This window comes from Adiantum capillus-veneris, chromosome 8 (assembly GCF_014529385.1).
Source record: "Adiantum capillus-veneris isolate H3 chromosome 8, ASM1452938v2, whole genome shotgun sequence".
Classification (NCBI taxonomy): Eukaryota; Viridiplantae; Streptophyta; class Polypodiopsida; order Polypodiales; family Pteridaceae; genus Adiantum; species Adiantum capillus-veneris.
This window is the reverse complement of record NC_140938.1, coordinates 14,576,609-14,589,942: the sequence shown is the minus strand read 5'-3', so window position 1 is coordinate 14,589,942 and position 13,334 is coordinate 14,576,609.

Genomic DNA, 13,334 nt, shown 5'->3' with positions numbered 1-13,334 from the left:
TGCCTCTGTTGTGTACCCCATCTCTTCAGCTCTGATGCCCAGCTTCATAGCTAACTCTAGTGAGATAAAGTTGGCTTTGGCACCTGGATCAAAGAAGATGAGTGCCGTCTGATCCCTAACTTTACCCCATGCCCTACATAACTCACTGGCATCTGTGCTGGGCTTGTCACCCACCATGTCTTGCACTAAACCTGCCGTGGGTTTTGGCTTCTTGCCTTTCTGGTCTTCTTTATCCTCTGAGTCAGCTGGCCTTTTCCTTTGTGGACAATTGATAGAAAAGTGACCAGGCTGCTTGCATATAAAGCATTTGTTTTCAGCCATTAGGACCTTCTTTTTCTCGAGCGACTTGCGCACAAAAGGCTTCCTTTTCTGTTTCTTTGCCTGCGCTCCAGAAGTCCCAGCTGAATCCTTGTCTTTGGTGGCCTTTTCTGACCCCTGTGACGCATCAGGAGCCGTTTTCACAAAGGGCTTCTTCGCTGAATTTTTCTTTTGCTGCCCTCCTTTGTCACTGCTCGGAAATCCACTGTCCTCTCCTTTCAACAAGGCAAGACCAGTGTTCGCAACTTCCATAAGCTGAGTAAGGGTAGCCACTCTGTTCTTTGTACAGTAATCCCGAAGCCCTTTAGGCAGCCCACAACAGTACTTCTCTATCTGCTCTGTCAATGGCACAAATCTGTAGGAGGTCACTGAGAGTAACGCTTTACAAAACCTCCTATTGTACTCCAGCAAGCTCTTGCACGAAGCTGAAGTAAGCTGGTGCCAATGTGTCATGACGTCGGCTTCAAATTCATTTGACAGCCAAGCAGATGCAAACATTTGCTTGAAGTAAACCCAAGTGGCGGGTGCCTGTCCTTGCATTAACAATGTCGTCCACCATGTAAGCGCATTGTCCTTTAAGAAAGTGGCAGCTTTCCTGACTTTCGAGGCCTCTGTAAAATTCCCTCCCGCATAAGCTGTATCAAACTGCTGGAGGGAAGTGAGTGCCTTTGTCTTATCCTCGAAACCACTGAAGGTACTGAACTTTATTGCTGCACCACCTTCTTTGTAAGCCTTCGGCTTCTCTAGTACCCCCAAGTTGTCATACGGAATGGTCTGCAACATGGGCACTGTAGTAGGCATGATCGACACATGTTGGCCATTCACATTTTGCGTCAGAGGTGCGATATTTGGCCGCTGTCCAGAAAAACCAGCCATGCCAAAATGACCCTGTGGCACCCCAAACTGGCCGTGGTTGCTCTGAAAACCCTGCTGCATGCCGATACTACCATACATGGGGTTTGGCATGATGCCTTGCATACCCCCGAACACTGTTCCTGGCATGTACGGTTGACTTCCAGGCGCATAACCAGCCATACTTTGGAACACTGATCCACCCCCGAAATACCCAGGATGTACCGTGGGTGGTGGAAAAACTGAGTACATAGCCTGGTATCCAGCTCCCTGTTCATTCAAGACAGCATGCTGGCTCTGAAAGGTGGCGGGCTGAACTGGTATAACCTGTGGAATAGGCGTTCTAGCCACCTGTTCAAGCACGGGAGGAACCTGCTTTGGAGTCCCCGACTCCGCAACATGCGAGTGTTCCCTTTCCTCTTGCGCCACATGAAGTACCTGGGCTTGAGCATCAACAAGCTCCGTACGCGGTGTAGGTTGCCTATTTTGTTGTTGCACTGGTGGCGCTTGCAAGAATTCCATAAACCTCGGATTCTGCAGCAGCTGCGAAAAGACATTCACCGCGGCAACTAACTGAGCCTTGAACGCATCATCCTCAAGTTGCCTTGTCATAAAGCCCTGTACTATTGGAGGGACATTCACGTTGACAGGAGGTACAGACTGACGTGGCAGTGAGCTCTCGCCAATCTCAAAAACCATAGGAATCTCCTGCCTGTCCTTTGAAGATGAACCCTCTTCCATAATTCCCTTCCCCTTGTCGGCCATAGTGTAATCCCCGCGTTCCCGCACTCTGTGTCTTTACCCTAAACAATCCAGGCTCACTCTTTAAGGAAAAAGTGATTGATGTCCCGGCAACGGAACCATGAAACCGGCCCGTAGGGCGGTAGGCGTTGGCTTTCACCCGATATTCTTTACTTTAGACACACACACAGAGCACTTCGCAAAGAGAACCTGCGACGGGAATTAACACTTGAATACACACAGCTCGGAAGCTAGAATGCTCCGAGCAGACACCGACAACCTGTAGGCCCCAAAATTGGCGCCCCTTTCGGTATTTCTTTATTCTTTAGGAGGGTAAATTACAAGGTAAGGTCCTGGGAATCCTTCACGTGTATCCACCTAGATACCATTCGATTTGGCCAAATTTCGGCAGCATAACAGCCCCAAAACTTGCGCGAAACCAATTCCCCTGCTAGAACTCACTTGCACTGGCGTATACCCTCTGATTCCTGCCCAAAAACAGTAAATTCAGCATGCTGTATTTACTGGTTTTTGCCCTGTTTTCAGCCCCAAACAGTCCCCTAACTGTCCTCTGCCAGTGGGGCACGATTCCCAAAGGTTCTGGCGTCCGTAATGGCTGAAAAACAGTAAAATTACAGCGCATACACAGCGCTGATTTTGCACCTGTATGGTGAGGTTATGACCCTCACCAATGCCTGCTTTGGAGTAGCAGCTAGCTACCCCTGTTCCTGCTCAAGGAGGCTCTTGCCTCAGCACAAAAGCATGAACCCACACAGCTGTACGTCAGTCAAATGAGGAGCCCTCTTGTGGGGCATCACATAATTGCACGTAGGGGAGAGAGAGAGCAGTGTGTAGTGTGCAGGGCATCACTCCTAGCACCACACTGTACATGAGAGGGAAAGGAAGCACTCCATAGCTCTTAACCTGTGACAAACTGCAAATGAAGGTCTCTCCCAGCTTCAAAATCAGCGCCCATTTTTCTGTAGGAGGAAAGTTCACGAAAATGTGACACTTTGCGCATTTACAAGCATTTTCCTGTTTCGGGTTTGCTGCTTAAAAATATCCTGACCGGTTGCCCAGTTGACTTCGCGGCAGAGTTGTAAAATGTTCCCCTAGTCATAGTGGAGGTAATGACGCGAACACATTTCACGGCCCAAAATAGCAATTCCCTAAATTTTAGGAGATGCTTCCGTTGGGCTCCCACTGGTCTTCTGACCATCTATCCTCATTGGGACCGCATCCAAAAATGCAATGTGGCCCAACTATCGGATACTTTCAGTTGGTGATCCCACCTTGACTTTATGCCTTTATTGAGTTCACTTCCTAGTATCCACCAACTTGCTAAGTGCGACGGGGGGACCTATATGATCTTGCTCTGAGCCTAGACATCCTCTTACCATACGAATTCCAGTGCCGACCACTTCCCGTCTGTGGGTGAATCTACCGTTCACATTGGCCATACAATGTCCGACGGTTTGCTACTTCAAAAAGAGGGTCTCAAAACAAATAAAATAAACCCCATTGGAAAGAAACCAACAATCAAGGTTAGCAATTGCCACATCCTTGTGACATGGTTAATAACTGCCACGTCCTCTTGACAGCAACATTGCCCTTGGCTGAAAATTGTTTGCCCTGGGACCCTTTCTTGTGGTTATTAAATCCATCGGAATCTCCCTTCGACAGATTGCTGGCCACTCTTGCATTCTCTATCAACTGAAACATATTCATGAGACTAGTCTTTGTGCAATAGTCCCTGATTTTCTTGGGCAATCCGCAACAGTACTACTCAATCTGTTCCGACAATGGCACAAACTTGTAAGAGGTGACTGGCAACAGCGCGGCCCAAAACTTTTTATTGTACTCTTCCAAGTTCGCACACTGTTTAGCATTCAACTCGTGCCATTCTTTCATCACATCCACTTCAAAAGTGTTCGTCAACCATGCAGGCGCAAAAAGCTGTTTGAATTGGACCCACGTTGTTGGGGCTTGACCTTGGTTCAACAATGCGGTCCACCATTGAAGCGCATTCCCTTTTAAGAAAGTGGCAACCTTGCGTATCTTTGAAGATTCCGTGAAGTTTCCTCCAGCATAAGCTGCACCGAACTGCTGTATGAAGGTCAAAGCCTTCAATTGATCCTCAGTTCCTGTGAAAGTTTCAAACTTCACTCCCTGCCCACCTTCCTTGTAATCCTTAAGCTGACTCAAAGGAGCCACATTATCATAAACAGGTGCCTGTAACAGTGGTGCTCCATGATTGTTCATTCCAGCACTCGCATCAACTGTTTACCTGTCATAACTGCATTTTGTACGTATGGCTGCGAAAAACCAGCCATACCAAATTGTGTTCCAGGCACTCGAAACTGGCCATAGGCACCCTGAAAACCTGGTTGGACACCCATGTTCGCGTACATAGGGTTACCCATGCCTGTTTGCATTGTCCCGAACACATTCCCTGGCATATAACCTGTGGAATGTCCAGCCATAGCTTGAAACACTGAACCACCTCCAAAATAACCAGGATAAGTATTAGGTAATGGAAGGGTCTGACGCAGAGCGTGTTCATTACTCCCTTGACCATTCACAATTGGTTCCTGTCCAGCTAAAGCAAGTTGCTTTGGATCATTAGACACCGCTAGTTGCTCAACCACATGGGCTTTCCCTCGAGCATCATGAGTCCTCTGCGCATTGGAAATCTCCTTTTCCTGCAACGGCTCAATCATGCCCTGCGTAGGAGGCTGAAAACCCTGTGTCGGAGCCTGTAAGAACTCCTGCATCCTTGGGTTGTTAGCCAACTGCTGAAACATGTCCATGCAGCAACGCAGTTGAGTTCTAAACAACCTGTCCTCTTCTTGAAGAGTTGAAGGAACTTTCTCCGTGCCGTGTGAGGAAGATCCCTCTTCAGGTACTTGGTCTCTCTTCTCTGCCATATCGACAAGCTCTGTGTTGCTTTCACCCACAACAATCCACGTTGCACTTTTTGAAGAAAAAGTGACTATCCCGGCGATGGAACCATGTAACCGGCCTGTACAACGTAGAGGGCGGTACTATTTCAATTACCTGTTAACTTTACACAGAGCACTGAGAAGGGAAGAGAACACAGTTGCGTCCAGCGACTAAAATGTTACTGCGCACACGAGACCGACACCCTGTAGGCCCCAAAGACTGGCGCCCCTTTCAGTATTTCTTTATTCAAATTAAGGTAGATGATCCGACCACTTCGCACAAGCTTTCACAAAGCTGTCCAAACCTGGCGAGGGCTGAAAACGCAGGTTTTCGACCTGATTTTGGCAGCATAACGGCGCAAAAACCCCTGTAGGTCAAAAGCACTTGTCTAGGACGGATTCCCTCGCTATCTGGAAGCTTTCTGGTGAGCTGTCTCAGAATTTCAGCGGGCTGTAATTCTCTGTTTTTCACTGCCGGGTGCCCAAAGGCCTGTACACGCATCCCAAGGCTCTCACGAGGCTCCCCCGGTGTTCCCTTGCAGTATAGGTGCGAAACCCTAAACCTGCAGAAAAACACAGCAGGCTGTAATTCGCTGTTTCAGATCGTTTTTAGCGGAGCGAACATGCCTACGTGTGTCCCAAGGGCTCCCGCACGCAATGAGACAGTTCCCCTGTGAATTGGACGAGTTTTCACGCGAGAAAACTCTCCGAACTCGCAATCTTTCACGATGGAACTGTGCGTACCTGTGGGGGATTAGCAATTAGCTAATTCGGTTCCTGTTCAGAAGGCTCTTGCCTTGGCAAACACACATAAACCCCCAGAATTGTACATGTTCATCTGAGTAGCCCATCTAGTGGGGCATTACCATATGTGCCAAAGGGGAGAGAGATGCACGAGAGCAAATCATCGCGCTAGATGAGACAGAGGAGAAGGCAAGCTTTCCATTAAAGCTGTAGACCTGCACCCACCCACTACTCACACACACAGTAGGTCACTTGTGTTCAAAAATCAGCCTCCTCTCTCAAATTGGGCGCCCCCTCTTCTGAGGTGTCCTGCAGATGGCTCTACAACTGCCAAGTGTCCAGTTTTCCCCTTTGAGTTAATTCCCTAGTTCCCACTGACTTATAAAGTTATAAGTGACTTTCCGAGTGGCCCAGAGTTCATTTGGCGCACACAGGCTTCCATATTGATCAGAATTCAGTGCTAACTGGCCCGACCAGTACCAGACTGATTGACCCAGACTCCCGTTGTGAGAAACCTATTTAGCCGCAGCCGTTTCACACTGGCCATGCAATGTCCACTTGCACCTTTTCAAGGGTTCCGGGGGGAACAAGTAAAAACAAAATAAATAAAAATATCTAGTACTTATTTACGGAAGGCAACAGGAAAAATACACCTCCTGGTGACAGTTTGACAACATTCTGGTGTCGTATTCTCTTCTCTCTCTATCTCTCAGTCTCATCACCTTCATTCACAGTGTTTATCCACTTTGTTTGTGATCACTTGCACTCTCTCACTAAAGGAACGGAAGGCTCTCCCTTCCGTAGTAAAAGGAACCCTTGAGCACAGTTCGGAGCACTCATCTTGAGCAAAGTTCAACTTTCACTTCCGCTGCACCTTACACTTTTAACATTTATGTAATTGAAATCTCACAAGTGATCATTCAGTCATGCATACTTGTGCTACGATGACCGCGCGCATAAAACATATGAGCTAGTTGTAGACACCTCAGGTGCGTCTGAAAATCTTTCATATGGCCAGTATTATAGCCATTGTTTATAAGAGGACATTGGATCATGTTTGGATGCCCATCACACACCCAAGATAATCATAATCATAATTTATCAAAAATCTATACAAATTTCAAAATTCATGGTTCTTTTCTTCAATTCAAGGATTGTAGGAATTATTTTTAATGTGTCGTCGCTCCTCGATCATTTGGTATACTGAAGTCGAACAATAACTCCTTGTTTCTGTGCTTCCTTTGAATCGTTCGTTCTCTTGCGTCGAGCCGGACATAATACTTGTAGAACCAAGGCATGCCTAATAGAACATCACATCCTCCCAAGTCCATAATGTAGAAGTCAACTGGACCGGCAAATGGCTGAACTTGAAGCTTAAGTGATCCAATCAATTGTATCAATGATGTGTACGTCCCATTAGCCATTTGTGCTTCAATCCGGGTTCCTTTGGCATATTAATCAATGCCTAATCTTGTAGCTAACTATGGGGAGTTAAAATGTTGCATAGATCCTGAATCAAAGAGGATAAGGGCATCTTGATCTTCAACTTTTCCCATAGCTTTACATGGTATTGGATGTATCGGCAGTAGGAACACGTATCAAGTAAGAAATCAATCCGATCGAAGGTTGGGGTTTCTTGTTTTCTGTGTGATCATGTGGAAGTGGTTGTCTGTTATTTAGGTTTTTGGGACAGTCCTGAGAAATATGGCCGTGAATGCCATACTTGTAACACTTTTGTTGTGATCGATGGCTAGAGAGTCAGCCGTTTGTGTAGAAGGATCGCGGGTGTGAGGTATCCTGAGTGGAAGATAGTGAACTTTGGTTTCTTGAAGGAGTGGTAATGTCGGTAAATACTAGTTCTCTCTTCATGATTTGATAATTCACTCTTGTATGTGATATAATTTGACGCATATGTGACCACTTTTCGTGTATAGTACTCCCTCTATGGAAAAGGTAAGCTTACCGTGTACTTCTCGATGTGATCTACAAAAGTAACATCCCGGAAAGTGGAAACCGGTAGATAAGTGTGCCAAAATCTTTGGTTGTAGGTTGGAAGGGTGTTCGAGGGGTACATCTTGTGGCCAAACCAGGCCGCAAATATGTTTACTTCAAAGTTTTTATCAAGGAAGCTTGGGTAGAAGGAGAGTTTAAAGTCATGCAAAGTTTTGGGGCTGTCAGGTTTCTTGGTTAGGGCTGTCCATGCCAAGGCACTTTCTTTGAGGAAAGAGGTGACTTGTAGCAACTTCGATTCTTTTGTAAAGTTACTGTTATTGAACAGGATGTCGAACTGCTGTAGAAACGTGGGAGCATTTTGAGAATCGTGGACGTGTGAGAAGGTTAAAAATTTAACCGTAGCACCACCATCCTGGTTTTGGACCAGAATCTGCCATCGAGGGTGCTGAGTAAGTAATAATAGTGATGATGGTGCCCATCCGATGAATAAGAGGGTGGAGGAGTAGTAGTAAGTGGTGGTGATGAAACATCTGATAGAGGTGCAGAAGGCAATGGTAGTGAATACTTCGGAAATTACATGCGGTTGTTCTCTTGAAGCCATGTGCTCGAAAATGCCTCCCAGGAGCTAAGGGACATCTCCAGAGCTCTGTTGTGAAGAGGTAATAAGGGGATTTTGAGAACGGTCAAGAGGAATAGAAGAGTAGATCTGAGAAGGTTGGGGAGGGATAACAGGGTTAACAGGAGGATTGAGGGAGCCCAAATAATTTTGCAAAGCTTCCAAATCAATCCGATCATCCATCTATTTTGTTTTTGTTGCTCAGCTAGATACACCAATTGTTGAACCATGTATTGAGCATGTGTCTTCTTTGATTGCTTCTAAGTGGAGGGACTCGGTGGATTTCCACCTTCGACGGTGTGATTTCCGCTCATGTTGTTAGGGTCGTGCTTTGATTTGCAGAGGGCAATGAAGCAAGCCGAGCTCTCATACTGCGTAATCAGTCCTGACGGGGGATTGGACGGAAACACTGAGATAACCACAATCTACACACTTGGTGTCACAAGGCGGACACCACGTGCCGATAGAAAAGAACAGACTGAACAGACTTTTAGCACTTCAATAACAACTGAAACTGAAAGAGCGAGCACACGCGACACGGAGTGGCGGAATTCCGCCCCAGAGAGTATTGGTCCCAAACCTTGGCGCCCCTTTCGGTATTTCTTTAAATTGCATCATCAAAGTACAAGCCGATACTCCATCCTCTACACCTTCTCCAGAAGCATGTCCGAGAATGAGTCCATGGCCTCATATTTAAAGGCCCTAGGCCCAAAAGCAGTTTACATGAAAAGCCTTAAACTCAAAAGCATTTGGTACAAAAGCATCTTGTCTAAAAGCTGCCAGCGCAGATTACGGAAATCTGTACAGTGCCACGTCAGCACCTGTCAGCGCAATCACGAAAATCTGTACAATCTGCTACGTCAGCAAGCAAGTGCGAAATCTGGAGTTCCGTATAGTTTGCCACGCCATCTTCTTCTACTGCTTTTGCTTCTTAGGGTTTAGGCCCCTCGGTCGTTGATCTGCACAGTGGCTTCGTTCTTCAGTGTCTCGACACGTCAGCAGTTTGTGACATCCCTCCTTGAAAGAGAGTAATCGTCTGCGAGTACAACATATCTGCAAAACAACTCAAGCTAGCTCAAAAATTTCCGAGGAACAATCAATTTGCTCTTTTTATTTTATTTTGGAGTTGGCTTCTCCTTGCGTCTCTTTTGATCAAGGAGTTGGCTTCTCCTTTTGTCTTTTACAACCAAACGCCCCCCAGATCGTAGCTTGCGTCGTTTGAAGGTGCTGAGAGTAACCACTGCTCAGACTTCTTAATACTCCTCCCGCATAACCATCCAGGTCCGGGCTGGAAGTAACATTTTTCAAGCATACAACCAAACGCTCCCCAAACATCCTGTCTGCGTCGTTCGAAGGTTTTCTAGCATACAATGAAACGCTCCTCAGACATCCCATCTGCGTTGTTCCAAGGTTCAAAAAATACCTAAACAGCATTCCTCCCTAGCACACCCGGGAGTAAAATCACCTGTAAGGATTCTAGGTACTAAAACTTAATTAAGCTTAAACTCATGATTAAGACTTAAGAAACTTGAACTAAACTCAGAAACAAGACTCAGAAGACTTTGTGTTTGATTAATTGAATGTGTGATACAAGGGCTCCTTATATAGGAGACGAAGAGACAAATGAAAAGACACGTCTCCTATTGAAGAGACATGACTTTAGACGTAAAGAGACATCCTTTCGGCGAAGAGCTGCAACCATTGGGCGAAGAGTCGCACTCGTAGAGCGAAGGGGTGTGACTAGTCGTCGAAGGAGTGTGGATTTTGGCGAAGAGGCTTGTCTCTTGAGCGAAGGGTCGTGATCATCCAAGTGTAGGGGTTCTCCTTGGCATGGTACTTTGCGTATCTGCAACTAGGAGTGTATGCAATATTGCAACATAGTCGCAATCTTGACATTCCCTCCCTCTTTAAATAAAACCCAGGGTAGTTGTAGAAACTCCGAGAGAAGGAAATGTATTGTTGTTGTGCTTCTGCATCCAAAGCTCTTTCTGTTAAGTCCCATGTCATGGCACTGTTATTGACCATGATTATTTTGTCAAACTGAAAATTGATCATATCTGTAACTTGTCTCATCTTTGTCAAAAGTATCAATATCACATTTGCAACTTGATTAGTGCCTTTGTCAAAGTCATTTGTAACTTCGAGCTTTATCCAAGGAAAGATTGAATCTTTATCTGCTTCGAGTAAAATTATCAGTAAACTAACTTGAGTTTTCTGTTGAGTAAAGACCACTGGTTGGAAATCTGTAAGGTATTCCATTGGTTTGTCTGGAACAGTAAAATCCTCCTGAAGGGATGTTGTAGATTGAGACAGAGTAGTGTTTGGAGGTATATCCATCTGAAAAGGTTTATCATTGGAATAAGTTGTGTCCAAAGATTCAATTGCAACGACTGAAGTCGTGCTGCAAGAGTCTGCATCTGTTTTATCCTTTGCACCGTTGAAGGTAAGGACTCGAGTCTTCAAGTTTGAAAAATTATCATTCACCACTGCATTTGGTATCTGTTCAGAAACAAAGACTTTATTTTGCAAGGGCGGTGACGAGGCGAATTTTTCAGCATGGATCACGGCCATAGAAGGGGTTATGTGCTTGTCCGTTGTCACATAAGAACCGGAATCTTTTGAATCTTCAGCTGTTTCAGCAGGTATTAAGGCTTCCAATTGAGAAGGGGGAGGTGGCGAGAGTTGTCGCGACCTCTGAAGGATCCTCTTGCATAAGAAAAGGATCAATAAATCTTCGACTTTACCACCATCAGATAAGAAAGACTTAAATGTAGGGCATGGCTCGCGAGGGAGAACTTGTCCAGCGTGCGGCATTCATGACCGAGTACTTGACTAGGGTCAGATATATGTGCCACTAAGTAAGCCCATCTTGATATCGCTGATGATCCTTTGGAAGCTTCATATTATTGCTTTTGTTGCTGATGATTCTGATAAGGAGTTGGTTGCTTAGAACTGTAGCATTTCCAAGAATATTCATGGTGAGACTTTTGCTGCTCACACGAAGGTACTTTGTGTCTAGTTGTCTCTGAGAAACCATGCTTTGGGTGAGAAAATTTCGGTTCCGAAGGCTTATGTTTGAGTGGTTCTTTGTGGTCGACCACTGAAGCTTCAAAAGAAGATGGTGGAGAAGCAACATTTGTAGATCGAGAAGTAGTAATATGTTTCGGGAAGAGGGTCTGCATCTTCTCCAAGCGAGTGTGAAGTGATGCGAGGCTCGTGGAAAGTGCTTCCATTTGCTCTTTAAGAACTGCTATTGGGTCCTTAGGTGGAATAGAGTTCTTGCCATCTTGTGATTCGGCCATGCCGATTGCTTCGAGGGAATAATTGAACTGTGGCATGACGATGTGTCACATACAACTTGTATTCCTGCTATATGGGGTTGGCATCTGGAGCGAGTAATGGGTGTTGTGGAACCGGTTTTGAAAGAGGGCTCTCTGCTGCAGGTGCCAATGCAGAAACAAGTGCGGGTACTTGTTTTGAGAGAGGTTCCGGTTCCGAGAGTCTCTGGTTCTGGTTCTGAGAGAGGCTCCAAAAGAACCAAGTGCGGGTTGGTTTCCGGGAGAATCTCTTTTGGGAGTATGTCAATGTAGCTCACGTATGGCACTGGCACGCGGAACTTGTCGGCGTCGGCATCGGCATCCATGCAACTGTGAGCATGAAGAGGAGCACCTAGAGGCAGTGATGGTGAGGAGGGGTAGTGTTTCTGCGGCGTGACGTTCCTGTTGCGTAGCGTAGAGAATTTCCCAGTGTTGGCAGTGTTCTAGAGATTGTTTTTTTTTATAATAAGCTTATTTACGCAGACCAAGGGTGCCACCTTAATAATTTAATGCCACATCAGCACTTCAAAAAAAAAAGGGCAAAAATTGATCGAATTGTGGTTTTCGTACGCGAAACGTTGCTTGGGCAAAATCAACTGTAGCAAGGCTAGAGTGTCTCTGGCATGGGACAAGCAATTAGTTGCAGTTGGGCTTGAGTTCACATTGGGCGGACTCTTGCTTGGGCTGTGACACGTGGCAAGTGTTACGGATGGTGGTCCAGCGGAAACCGTGGCCAGCTCACCACCACCTTAGTTAGGAGATAGGCTTAGCTGGATTGAGATATCTGCCAGCTGTTGGTAGCTCTTAGGAGATACATATGAGTGGTTGGTTCTAGTCGTACGGACGTATCATCTCCTTTTGTGTGGTCAGTTGTCTAGAGAGTCTCATCTTGATTTGTACACCGTCTGCACCATCCCTGCACAGCTGAGCCTCGACACCCCCACTATACCTATGAGATCTGGGCTGGAGTTGAGTGTGCTGCCATGCCAGAGTCTGTATTGGTTTCTTTGGGTTTGTCGATGTTCATGCTGTTCATGTTCAGATTCTGCCGAGTCGTACTATTGTTTCTCTTGTCTTTGTTTTCTGTGTTTGCATTATGTGGAGTGAGATATCACGCACATTGCATTGAGGAGCACCCACTACAGAGGGCACGACACATTATCTCCGCTACAAGTGCTCTCATTTTTGGCACGCCCGATGGGACCTCAACAGAAGTCTCACTTCGTCGAAAGTCAAGTGGAGGAGCTACCTGGTTTAAACTCTCTATATCACTCGGTTTGATCGCACAGGTCTAAGCTTGGTCCCGTCTGGTTTTCCCTCAACTTGCTTAGTTGTAAACCTGCTTGTCTAGACCTGCTTGCCTAGTCTCTCGTCCTGGTCTAGCAGTCTCTAGGCTCGGTCTAGTTCTCTCTTGTCTAGGTCTAGCCAGGTTGGGTCTAGTCTCTTTGGTCCAGGTACACCCAAGTGGTCCAGTCACTCGCCTTGGTCTAATCTCTCTCATCCAGGTCCAGCTAAGTAGTATAATCTCTCTCTCTCTCTCTCTCTCTCTCTCTCACCTTGGCCTAGTGGCGATTGGACTAGTTTTCAGCAAGTTAAAGGTCTTCATGCCCAAAGCTTGGGTGGGATTTTGGTTACTGCATGAAACATACAAGGCAGTCAAAAGAGCGAAAGCCCACTATTAAGTCCTCTGAAGTATTACCACAGGAAGCATCAACCCTTCGTGCCAAGTAGAAGTCCACCAACCCATTATCCCTACCTTCCCGACCTTCCCCTGCAACTACCTGCAATCCCTCAACCAGTTGTACACCTCCCCAGTCACCCCATCAATAAACTTCTCATCCCCTGTGTTAC